The sequence below is a fragment of the Mus caroli genome, chromosome 14 (genome assembly GCF_900094665.2).
Source record: "Mus caroli chromosome 14, CAROLI_EIJ_v1.1, whole genome shotgun sequence".
NCBI lineage: Eukaryota > Metazoa > Chordata > Mammalia > Rodentia > Muridae > Mus > Mus caroli.
In genome coordinates, this window is record NC_034583.1 from 68,588,076 (window position 1) to 68,601,789 (window position 13,714).

At 42.2% G+C, this 13,714-nt stretch overlaps 1 long non-coding RNA gene across 2 annotated transcripts in view; it reads left to right on the top strand.

Moving 5' to 3' along the window:
- The first annotated feature begins 554 nt into the window (after nt 1–554).
- LOC115029247 overlaps nt 555–13,714 on the top strand; it is a 28,153-nt gene continuing 14,993 nt past the window's right edge. Inside the window, exons 1-3 of one of the 2 annotated variants that reach the window (XR_003834819.1) lie at nt 555–631; nt 7,266–7,421; nt 9,377–9,593. This is a non-coding gene — a long non-coding RNA (uncharacterized LOC115029247). Of the gene's footprint in view, nt 632–7,265; nt 7,422–9,376; nt 9,594–13,714 lie in introns of those variants that run through there. The other variant, XR_003834818.1, reaches the window with a different exon arrangement.

Consider the following 13,714-nt stretch of genomic DNA (forward strand, 5'->3'; position numbering starts at 1 on the left):
TCATGGTGTTTCATATCGGCAACAGAAACCCTAACTCAGACAGGTCTCCATCTCAAATAGAGGGCCTTCTGTTTTGGTGGGAAAATTGGTAAGAGAAAAATCTGTCACATGCTTCTTTGATTCATGCCAATTTATAGAAAGGCAACCGCATATTTTACCTTATAAAGACATCTAAAACCTAAAGAGATATAGGGGAGAAGGTGAAGAGATACTGGTCAGTACCTTTTCATAGTCATCAGACTTGAGTGTTCAGGACTCAATTAGAGTCCTCAGCTACTTCTTTATTCTTATAAACCTTTTGATTCCCATATGTTTTCTTTTTCCATAGGACCTTCCTCCATGAGCATTCATTAAACTGGATCACTGATTGAAGTGAGTTTGGCCTAATGCTGCTTGTGTTATAATGTTAATTTTGGCCACCCAAACTGCTTATATGAGTGTCTGCACTTTTAAGACAGTGAGAGACTCTGCCCCCAGATGGCTCCAATTGGTAGATAAAGATGCCAGCAGCCAATGGCTGAGGAGGACAGACAGAGGTGGGACTTTTAGGATTCCCAGGCTTTGGAGAGGGAGGAAGAAGCAGAATCACTATGAGAGGGGCATAGGATGGACCAGCCTTGTAAGAATTCAGGTAAGTGTCTCTGGTGGCCGTTCCCTATTGTGCCTAGGGTAGCAGAGATGAAATCTAGATTTTAAAAGATGTTAACTCAGGAGTATCGGAGAGGAGTGTTAGCTAGCAGGGGAAGGTTTAGAAGTGCCCAGCCATTAAGCTAGTCATGACATAACAAAATTAACTGATGTGCATATGTGTGTTTCATTCATGAATCCAGAGGGCTCTGGCAGGTGGCTGGGAAGGCAGAGTGGTTAACTACCACAACAACTGATTTATCAGGTCAAGTACAACGGTGTGGCTTTTTTTTTAAATTAAGTAGGAAATAATACTCGTGGATGTTGAGATGTGAGCAATAGCTCCTCCAGGCAGAATGTTGTAAGTATCTGTTTTTGCCAGCCATATGTTTATAGGGTTCTAGTAGGAGGAAAGAATGGTTATAAAAATAACCACCCAGGGCATAAGAAAATGTGGAGGTACTATTGAGGGGTCAGACTACTTAGAAAAGTAAGAATTTCTCAGCTCTAGTGTCTCCTGCCAACAAGAGATACCAAAAGTAGACTACAGCTAGAACAGGAAACCAATCAAGTGTCTGTCTCTAAGATGCTCTATAATGACGTGCAGGTATGGGGGTCAAGATATGGGAAAAGAGGAACCCTTATGTGCTGCTGCTGGGGAGTGTACACTGATTCAGGGTTGAGATCCAGCTGTGCCTTGTTCTAAATGTCCCCAGAGTGTGTGAAACAAAGGTTTGCAGGCTTCATTTTATTAGCAGCCTTTGACTCCATTTTGAGAAAAAAAGATGACTAGGTGGACTCACAAACTATGCCACCTCTCAGACACCTTCAGAGATTGACAAATGAGTTATTCATAAGTATGGAAGGTGTTGTATAAACTTCTCAGGGTGAATTGAGCCTATAGGGGATACATGGGTATATTAAAATCATGTCAGGGAAACCATGCCTAAGAGTATTTCAGACAAACCAGACCAAGAAAAGGACCCCATAAGATAATGACACTTACCTCTGGGATAACATTGTTCCACATTAGTTTTCTTGTTTGATACCTGGTGTACGTGTGCCAAGGACTGGCAAGAGGCAGACTCTTGACTGTGCCCACAGCTAGCTCAGCTTGGTCTCTCTGTAGATGAATCTTAGTCAACTCCCTACCCATCTCTCTTTACCCATCCAGACTTGAACCTGAGCCCTCCATTTCCTCCTCTTGGATCTCAATCCACTTTACAGATGCTCACATTGTGACTTCAGCAGTAGCTCCCTCTCAACACCGGTCTGGTTCATTATCAGTACAGACTCATTCTCAGCTCACTTCTGAGCCCTGCTATAACCTCTTTAACTCATATTTATTCTGTAAATCGGAGAGACATGTTCAATGTGTGCTGTTGAATATATGTTATGAGAGCTAATCTTAGTCATCGACGTTGGAATCAATGGGGCCTGCGTTCTCCTTACTCAGGTTGCCTAGGTAGGTATGGTTATTTGGCAAAGTGCTGTCATGGAAGACTCTAAACTCTGTGAATGTATTTGTTATTTTATGAATTATGACACTGTTGAAAGACACAAATGTGCTCATCTATGTGTCTGGCATAACATACTTATGATGTACAGCCACTATGAAAATTAGTATAGCGATTTATCAAAAATAAAATCCAGCAATACCCCTCCTACCTAAGGACCCTCAAGTAAACATATCATCATATCATGGGGATCTTAGCATGCCCGTGTTTATTACTACACAAAACCCAGGAAATGAAAACCAATCTAGGCATCTATCAATGCCTGGATAGGCAACAAAACTGTGGTACATATACACAGGGGATTTTTTTCTTCATCTTAAAGGAAAATGAAATCACGACATGTTCAGAAAAACAGTGAGAAAGGAAGTCACTAAGTTAAGCCAAATACGAAAGGCAGACATATTTTCTCTGTGTATTTTTTCTCATACATAGGATACAGATTTAAAATTTGTAGGAGGGACAATGAGTTTAGAAAGGGGACCATGAGGAGGAAGTGATCTTGTGTGGGAGGAGTGGGAAGAGAGGATAATGGAATACAGAATGAAAGCAGAAAGGAGACGGTGGGACCAGCAAATGCTGGCCGGGGGAACAGGAGAGTGGAGTGGGAAGAGGATGAATCAGAACAAATAATAGGTGTGGTAATATATGTACAAAAGTAGTATACGAATTACTTCATATTCTAACTTTAACAACAACAACAACACACATGCAAATGGCCAATGAGGATATTGAAGTGAAAACATTCCAGATGGTAGGGCCTAAAGTTAGAAAACAGTGGCCTGGAAATCAATTTCAGGGAGCAAACAGAGGCCTAACCAAGGGCCCTTTCTCTCTTCTGAAATAGCAGTTTCTGACATTTTATTTTTTAAGACAAGGATACTATGTATCTCAGGCTGTCCTCAAATGCCCAGTTTCCTTACCTCTGGCCCCAAGTGCTGAAATTACAGACATGGGCCATAACACTTGGCTTTTTTTCCTGTGTATATGTATATGGATATGTATATGGATATGTATATATGTGTGTATATATTATGTATGCATGTATGGTGTGTGTTGTATGTATGATATCCTCAAATGTGATTACATATGTAGCAAGTGTGTGGTGGCCTGAGATTGACGCAAGATAGCCTTCTCATTTCTCCCCAGCATATGTAATGAAGCAAGGATCCTCACCAAATCTGGGGTTCATCATTTCTGTTAGTCTAGTAAGCCAGCTTGCTCCAGGGATCACCAAAACCGTGTCTGACTGCTATCTTCTGGGATTATAGGCAGGCCACCATGCCCGTCCAGCCTTTACTTGGCTTCTGGGCATCTAACCTCTGGTCTTCACAGTTGTTCAGTACGTGCTCTACCCATTGAGCCATGCCTCAGCCCTGACTCTTCCTTTCTGAATAAGATTGTTTACAGCTACTCTGTCCTTTATTACCTATTGTATATGGGGTGTGTGTGTGTGCTAAATAGATTCCCCCCCCCCCAATCAAAATGGTACATCTTAGAAGCCATATTACCTGGGATCCTAGCCCTTGAGCCTACTGCTATGATTAGAGAAGCCATTTTGTTTTTGTTTTTGTTTTTGTTTTTTGTTTTTTTGTTTTTTGTTTTTTTGAGACAGGGTTTCTCTGTGTAGCCCTGACTGTCCTGGAACTCACTCTGTAGACCAGGCTGGCCTCGAACTCAGAAATCCACCTGCCTCTGCCTCCCAAGTGCTAGGATTAAAGGCGTGCGCCACCACTTCCTGGCTAGACAGGCCTTTTAAAGAGGGTGTGTCTTAGGAGGAGGAGTGTCTTTAAGTGTTTTAGAAGGAGAGGGTAATATATTTTTCCATCAATCACTAACGTGAATAGTTGGGAGGCACTCAGCTTCTGTATCAGTTTCCATTCTAGTTTCTTATCAGATTTCTATTGCTATACATAATGCTATAAAACCCAAGACATCTAAAAATCAGTGGCTTGTAACCATTTTAATTTACATGTCTCCTGAACTCAGAAGTGGGTGATTAATTTGGGGATACTTTTGATCCTTCCGGCCTCCCCTGCATGTATTTTAGGCCAACTGGTCACTGGCTGAGACTCGTATTTCTAGTGGTACTTTGATGGTGGTTGGCACGGGCCAGGCTTAGCTGTAATAATTCCACTGTCTTCCATGTGTGTTCCAGCAGGCCAGCTCCTGCATCATCCACTCATGATCATTATGAAGGAGCAATAGAATATAATAACTGAGAGTCATGACTGTAAAGAGAATCAAGAGCTAAACCTCAAGACAGAGGACTTTGCAAGCCAAGGCCAGCTTTATCCTCACTGAAAGTCTGGTATATGATCCTAGAAACTAGGTGTAAGTCTGCAAATATCATCAACATACTAAAATCCTTTTGCTAGCTTGAATAAAATGGCACCTGTAGGCTCATAAGGAGTGACACTATTAGGTGGCATGGCTTTGTTGGAGGAGGCGTGGCTTTGTTGGAAGAGGTGTGACCTTGTTGACATAGGTGTGGCCATGATCTAGGAAGTAAGTCAGTTTACTTCCTGCTGCCTTCAGATCATCATGTAGATCTCTCAGCACTATGTCTAACTACATGCCACCGCGCTTCTTGCCATGATAATGGACTAAATTTTCTGCAACTGTAAGCCAGCCTCAATTGAATGTTTTCAAGTTGCTGTGGTCTCTTCATTACAACAGAAATCCTAACTAAGACAATCCTCAAATTATGTTCTGTGGAAACTAGTGGTAATAGATACTATCAAGTGATTGTATATGTGCGTGTGCGAGTATGTATTTAAAGTTCTTTGATCATACAAATAAACATAATACTCCTAGTAAGCATAGGACACGTTAACATGTTGCAAGCTCTGGACTTCTTTACCTGGATTTAATTGGTGTCTTCTGTACTTATTTGCACATAAAACACATTAATTATAGAAAATTATGAAGACATCTTAGGAACAAGTGTTCCTTACATCACGGTCTGAAAAACACCAGTCTAAATTATAAAAACATGTAATGACTGCATAACAATAAGAAAGGAGCTGAGAGAGACCTGGAAGCCTTCGTAGCACAGATAAAGAAAACACTCACAGTAATTATTGCCTTGAGTTCCAGATGAGAACACCAAGAGGCAGAAAAGTTACACAAGCCCACAGAAGAGGAGCAGCAATGCTGGAATGCATCTGCCTGCTTCCAAGTCTACTATCTCCCTCCCCGATGGAGTGGAAGGCCAGATACATGATGAGCAGCAGTTCAGTCAGAGAGAGAGAGAGAGAGTGAGAGAGTGAGTGTGTGTGTGTGTGTCTGGTGGTTGAAAACCAGCTGTGGTTCTGGCTTGTCCACCAGCTAGATCTCAAGGTGGTTGAAGCATCATTCAACAGTGGATTAGGAATGCCATTCTCCCTGAAGTTCAGAGAAGCAGGAAAATATTTTAGGGACAGCTTTGGGACACAGGAATCCCCCAAGGCTTTCCCATCAACCATAATAATAATGACATAAAACTTATTCCCTTGTCATAAATCTGGTCATTTAAAAAATATTCCAATTGCTTAATACTTTCAAGATTCTCTTCCCCTTGTTCTTTCCTAATTTTCCAGTGAAATCTCAGTGATGTATTCCGGTATGGGTGTATTAATATTCTGAGGAAATATAACACAGGCCCTTACAGTCTAATTTTGGAACACTCATCACAGAAATAGTTTGCTTCCTCCCGTCCTATTTTTCTTTCCGATTGTCAGCCTGTTGGGCTACATTAAGCTAGGTGACGGCTTTCCTCTATGAAACATTTCTTTCTTAAGGGCCTTTCCTTTGTCAGGGATGATGGGAGGCCCCAGAAATGGGGAAGCCACAGCCCTCAGCTTCGTTTGAACTAGGGAGATGAAACACAGAGCCATAGAGGCCACAGGAGAAAGCACCAGCAGGAGAGAAGGGACAAAGGTACTTTGTTAGGGAAGCTATTCCCTGTCATAGTAGCCCCACAACTTTGTATCTCATCGTGGTAAGGCACTGAGATGGACCAGTTTCAGAATGGCTTTCAAGCCGTAGCTCCACATTCAAGAAGATCACTCCCTTGGAGAAAACATCTTAAATACCTTTGTGCTCCTACAATAAAAAATGATGTGGCTCCAGTGTTTCTAGGGACATCACCAAATTCCATGAATACTTGACTACTCACCCTTTCCAAGTGCAGCATGGCTCCAGAGTGTCTAATTCAGCATCATTGGCATTCTGAGCTGTGCCCATTGCTAAGATGCAGTCACTCACACTAGAGGATGCTCAGGAGCTCCAGTTATCCACCAGATGATGATGCTATTCCCTACCTCCATCATGACCATCCAAAAATGGCCCTCATATAGTACTAAATATCTGAAGGAGGTCAACACAGTCTCCACTAGCTCAGAATTAGTGTCCAGGGGTATTAGAAAGCCATCCCCCAAATCTCAATCTTGTTCAAAATCAGTCCCATGGCCATTTCTACCAATTCACATCTGTCAGTACCCAGCTTCCAAGCCCCCATCTCAGTGTACATTTGGGATTTCCTCTGTTATTGTTTGCATTAAAGCTTTCTTTTAGAAAATATCCTTTTCAATGGAGGAGCTAGAGAAAGTATCCAAGGAGCTAAAGAGATCTGCAACCCTGTAGGTGCAACAACATTATGAACTAACTAGTACCCCGGAGCTCTTGACTCTAGCTGCATATGTATAAAAAGATGGCCTAGTCGGCCATCACTGGAAAGAGAGGCCCATTGGACTTGCAAACTTTATATGCCCCAGTATAGGGGAATGCCAGGGCCAAAAAGTGGGAATGGGTGGGTAGGGGAGTTGGGGGGGAGGGTATGGGGGACTTTTGAGATAGCATTGGAAATGTAATTGAGGAAAATATGTAATAAAAAAATATATATTAAAAAAAAAGAAAATATACTTTTTCACCCTTCCTAGACCACCACCTTTTTGTTGTCCTGCTCACTAGCTTCTAGAGGTTTCCATTAAGCTTCCAACCATGAGTACATTCTCCCAAGATTGTAGAACCATTACTCTGGAGAACTTGGAACCAATTTAGTATCAAATTAAGCAAGAATCTCCAGTCATGTGACATTGGGCTCATTCAAAGTCATTTTCTCGTTGTGATTGATTCCTGTAGCACACCTTGGGATGTCTCCTCCAGATCTTCTCTCTTCAGACTGAAGTCTCTGCCTGCTTCCCCAGACTCCCAGCCTTCCAGAACTAGAAGTGGACTAAGTGTATTAAGATGTTTGAAAGTCCAGAAATAACATCACTGTTTTTAAGTCATATCGTGGTAAGATGAAAACAAGATTTTTTTTTCTGAGACAAGATTTCTTTGTGTAGCCTTGTCTGTCCTGGAACTTACTCTGTACACCAAGCTGGCCTTGAAAAAGATTCACCTCACAAAGATCCACCTGCCTCTGCCTCCTAAGGGCTGAATCAAAGGCACATGCTACCACCACCCAATGAGAATAAGAAATTTTAAAAATACTTTACTTTAAAAATTTATACAATATATATCAACCATTATTTTCCCTCCTCCAATTCCTCCTAGATCCTCCCATCTCCCTTCTACCCAGCATCATAGTCTGTCTGTCTGTCTGTCTGTCTGTCTCTCTCTCTCTCTCAAAGCAAAACAAAACTCACATAAAAAACAACCATGAAATCCGTTTTGTGCTGGCCAACCATTGCTGGGCATGTGGCCTGCCCTGGAGTGTTGCAGTTAATCTCCTCCCAAATGCCCCGGCAATGAAAACACGAATCAGTTAATATGATTACATGCTGTGTGCCTAGATTGGGCAGATCTGCCACTACACTACCATCTTCTCCATCTATGAGACCCCTTAGAACTTGCGGTTTCTCCAGGCCATGTGCTTCTCTGCTCAGCTTTTCTTCTTCCTCCTCCTCTGTGTCCTCTCTGTCTTCCATTTTCTTCTTCTTCTTCTTCTCTCTCCCTACCTTCTGCTCCACCTTCCCTTTTATCTGCCCAATCATCAGCTCTCCTTTACTTTACAAATTAAGGTGGTGAGCAGGTTTACAGGAAATCACCTGAGTGCTGACTCAGTCCTTGTTTGCAACCACTCACAGGAGAATAGAATTAATATCAGATATAATTAGCCCCAGGGTTATCCACAATACTGGAGTGTAGTTGATATTCTCAATGACAGAAGAAGGACTTGAAGGTGAGTTTGGCTACTGTTAGAACCCATGTGTTTCTCTTCATCTCCATCCCATAATTCTTCAGAAAAACTAGTGACTTTGGAACATTGTCAAGCAAGGGCTTTCCAGTTTCCCACCAACTTCTCTCCTCAAACAACAGCACACACACACACACACACACACACACACACACACACACACACACACACACACNCACACACACACACACACACACACACACACACACACACTGTAGTATCATATAAAAATCACAAGTCAATAGTCTACACTTAATAGCATAATGTTAAGCCAGACATAATGGCACCTGCCTATAATTCTAGCACTTAGGATGTATAGGTAGGAGGGTATAGGAGTTGCAGACTACCTTGGTTGACATTAGGGCTTGCCTTAGACAAACAAACAAACAAACAAACAAACAACCCATGTTGTTTACTCTGTTAAGCATACCCTTACTTAGGTAACAACTCAAAGGTTCCCTTTATTCCTATTTAACAGTTAAGTAAATAAAGACATATGGAAACTTGTTCTAGATAACACACTAAGACGACAATGATGGTTCCACGTTTAGAGTGCTTGTTAAATGGTTAGATTCCCAGACCCCACATAAACATTGGGTAGGTGTGGTGGCTCATCTGTAACTCTAACCTCCAAAGATGAAGATGGAGACATGGGTTAGGAAAACTAGCTGCCTCAGCAAACCCTGGGTGTAACTGAGAGACCCAGCCTCAAAGGAGATGAAAGAGCTATCAAAGAAAATTCCTGAAATCAACCTCACACATGTAAATAGGCACATGCTTAGATTCATATCTGCGTATACACATGCATGCACACCACATACATATGAAAGGAAGAAGAAAGACCACATAGCCAATAAGATCTAGGGCTGGGATAGCTTTAAAATTCTCTAATTACCTTCCAATCCTCTGGAGAGAAGATAATATTTACAATTAACAAATGTATGAGTCAGGGTTCCCTGGGGGAAAAGAACAATTGGAGATGTCTGAATACTATTATATAGATGATAAAAAATTGACAGACATTCTAAAGTATGGCTCATGGCATTATCAGGGCTGGCAAGACTGGAATTTGTGGGACAGATCAGCAGGCTGGAAATTCGAGGAAGAGTTGATGCTGCCCTTGGGGAATCAAGGAAGAAGAGCAAGCTAGAACTGATGTGTTGATCCTGAAGTCAAATTGCATGTCCTTTGGGAAATGTCACTTTGTTCTGGAGCCCTTCAACAGATTGTATGGTGGCCCATTTGCATTATGGAGGGTGATCTACTTTGTCCAATCTTCTTTTTTTAAGGCTGAATAAACTCTTTTAAAATACTTAAACAGAGAATGAGAAAAACCTTACAGATGAGCTCATTCCTCCAAGGAAGAAAGGGGTGAATGATAGAGGCTGGGATAGCCTGACTCTGGACACTATCTACCTGCAAATTAGAGCAAACTCTTTAGGGGGGGGGATCTCCATGTTTCCTTTCTACCCAGACTACCCGTCTACCACCTACCATCTAAAATGGTGTTCAGGGTATTCACTGACACAAGAAAGCATGATTTGAATTCTTACAAATAGCTGCATCCAGATACAAGCACATGGTGATGGCTTCCTTTGTGAAGAAGTCATTTGTGTTGCCTATGGTTTCTTTGGGGTGATGTCTGCATCCCTGGCTTACTTGCAGAGGTTTTGTGTGATTGAAGCTTTTGGTTTTACCTTGTCTCCCTCCTAATAGTTGGAAGAGGTCCACACTGGAAGATGTTTTGTATTAGAATCTGGCATGGGGTCCAAGAGACAGTCTCTTCTTTTGACTCAGCTCAGAGCTGGCTATGGTTCCTTCTGCTATGCCTCTAGCCTTTGGAGAGAAAGGGCCTTGTGTGTAGACAGCTTGTAGAATGATTACAAGATATAAAAAGATATTTGAGGGTTAGCAATATAACTCAGTTAAGTGCTCTCCCAGCATGGACAGAGTCTTGGGTTCAGTCCCCTGGACAGAGTCTTGGATTGGGTCCCCACAAGCTTGGCACGGTGCCACATACCAGCAATTCCAGCTCTCAGAAGGTAGAGGCAAGAATATAAGGAACCCAACGTCATTCTTAGCTACATAGCAAGTTCAAGGGCAGCCTGAGATTTAAGAGACCCTGCCTCCACCCCCCCAAAAAAAGGATAAAGATGACTCGGTCCCTGAAGAGAGACACCGTGGCTCTATAAGTCCTTTTATCACTACTCTCTGCTATCTGACCTTCAGCACTTATTCTGTGCCTCAATTTACTCATCAGCAACACTTAAATAGTTTTAAAGAGCTGCCCTGCCCTCTTCCGACCTACTATGTAATAAATCAGGATGTCGGAACGTTCTGTAATTTCAGACTCTATAAATCAAGCAGAGCAAAATATAGAAACCATCAATATCATCACCCTAGGTCAAAAACAAGATTTCAATTCCAGACTCTGACGCCAGACTAGTGAGTGTAAATGCCGGTGGCTCTTGTCGCCACATTCAATGTATTCGCCATCAGATCAAGAAGTCATTAGAGAAAGACAGCCTCACTGTACAGTGGCACAGTCCTAACAGCAGACTGACAAACATGGAGACAGCTGGCGGCTCAGCAGCAGATTTTAAAATGAATTTACAGTTTATGAAATGTGCAAGATTGATGACATCAGTGACAGAGTCCTTGCTTAAAGGGACAGATCAAGGGAGACAAGGACAGTGACCTGGATATCCTCTGCTTGCTCCTCTACTCCTGCCAATACTCAGGCAGGACACTAGGGCTGGCTGCCAAGTTCCCACAAGGGAATCAGAATCTGAACTCATGGTGACATGCTCAAAACAGATTCAACTCGTTGGTTCTTCATGTTGGCAGAGAATATGCCAGCTGTGGGTAGGCGGGAGAAAGGTCAAGCCTTCCCTTCTGGTCACTGTCTTTGAAACTGTGTAAGCGTGTAGAAAGGAGCTCACCATGGAGCCGATGGCACCCAGCACAGGTGTGAGGCACTTGGTAACTGTGACACAATCCTACAGAGAGGGTGACGATCCTCATCAAATCTCACATTTGACAGCCTTAGTTATTATCTCTTCCATGTCTCTGCAATTATCAGACAGCCCACCAGGACTGCACAGTTTTACAGGGTTCTTCTTTCATAGCATCAAGGGATTTCAGCCCATCTCTACTGGCTGTTTCCTTGACATTTTCTCTAAGACATCAAAAACTTTGATTTAAATAAAAACAAAAATCACTCAGTGTGACACATTATTTGCTACTTTTCAACAATCTCTAATGACTTCTCAACGAGTCAATGACACTGAAAGAAACACAGCTGAGTCCAGCACCCAGGAACTGGGTGAGTGCCATGTTGACATGCCCTCTCACTAGCCCATCTGGTCCCTTCCCTTTTCTGTCATGTGTTTCGGAGTCATGACATATTTGTAGCATAGAGCCCTTATTCCCTGGGCTAGGAAAAGTGCTTGCTGTGCAAGTCTGAAGACCTGAGTTCAATGCCTAGCACCGACAGACCAAAAGCGGGGCACTGCACTACATACCTATAATCCCAGTGGTACAGAGACAGAAGGGTTTCTGGCACACAAGACAAATTGCTGAGTTCAAGATTCAGTGAGAGACTATCTCAAAACATAAGGTAGAGACTGATTGAGGAAGATGCCTAATGTTAGTTAACCTCTGGCTTCCACTTAACAACTCCAATTTGATATTTAAAAGAGAGAAAGAGGGTAAATCATGGATTCTGACCACTTCTAGCAAGTCTCAAATGCCTGTTCCTTTTGGTCCCAATCTGAGGAGCTGACTATTGAAAGGACTCTGGGACTGATGTCACTAGGACTCAGCCATTGGTGAGAGGCCACTGCTAGGCATAGTCAGCCTATCCAGTCTTAGCCTGCTTGAAAGTCACAGAAAAAACCACCAGAGTTATCTACACTGAGAGGATCCCTATGACCAGGTACCATGCAGAGGTATGAAATGGGAGGAGAGTATATGTCAGCCAAGCAATCAGAGAGGCAGACAGAGGCTCTGCTACTAAGATGCTAAAGCAGGAGACAAACCATCCCTTCTACCTTCCAATCACCAGACCTCTTTTCCTGGTACTGTTCTGCTTTCCAGCTTCTCTGGTTCCCTGGTGATCTTCATGCTTTGTGGCTTGGTTATCCTTGGGAGTGTTCCTGTTTCTTGTAGCTCACAGGCATATCTGCAACCTGGGTTAGCTGAATATCCAACAGTTAGTGCTTATCTTGAATGATGCAATGGCTACTTTTAATACTAAGTGGAATTCCCTGAATAGCCTTATTCACTTACCTATCTATTTAGGGATTTGATACTCTTAAAGTTCATCTTTTAAAAAAAATACATATATGGCAACTCACTTTTGGCACATAATAAATTAATATATAATATAATATATAACATATAACACATAATATATAATTTATAATATAATACAGTATATAACATAATATATATTATACTATGTTATATAATAATATTATATGCTAAAAGTGAGGTGCCACCAATGTAGTGGAAAATCAGAAATGCTCCCCAATTTCAAAAGCATTTCTGGAACTTGAACATCCCAGTCTATTATTCTCTGACTGTCAGACAGCTGGCAGATGCAGAGTTCTTTCCCTTCAGTATTCCCAGACAGAGATTACTGGACAAACACCACTGTTAGGTAAACATTGTGTTCGCTACCAGTGGATCAACAAACTTTGGGGAATTTAGTTGTTTAAGACAACTGAGAACATTCGAGTTAAACATCTAAGAGCAATGGCTGAAAGGTGAGCGCTCCTATTTAAAAGAGGCATGAGCGAAGGAAACAATCAGCAGAAACAAGAACCATAGAATGCCACAGCACTCCTTTTTAAAATGGTGTGCTCCTGATATTGTTGCCTGTGTGATTCTAGCCTGCCCAGACTGCCCAGTATGCAAAGGGGGTTCCAACAAAGTTTCAGAAGAAACACAAGAAAAAAATTAAAAATGATTGTTCCTCCTGAGAACTGAGTTTTAGGGAGCAAGGATGCCCCTAAAAGGTTTTTGTGTGAGTTAGAAAAAGATGCTTCCTCTGGAAAGATGAAACCCCACAGCAGTGCACACAGCTCCTATCACAGTTCAGGCTGCACTTCTGCTCTCATGGGCCTCTGGGCAAGGTGTCTGTGTGGACTAACAACCCAGACATCCTTGATCACAGAAGGGAGGGAGGGAAGAGAGAAGTAGGAAACGGACAAATCAAAGGGGCCAAGGAGGACAAAGGAGTGAAGGAGTCATCATTAGAAAAAGAAACCTTGAGGTAGCAACAGAGGAAGGGGCAAGAGGGAGAAGAAAACTAAAAAAGAAAAAGAGAGAGAGAGAGAGAGAGAGAGAGAGAGAGAGAGAGAGAGAGAGAGAGAGAGNNAGNNAG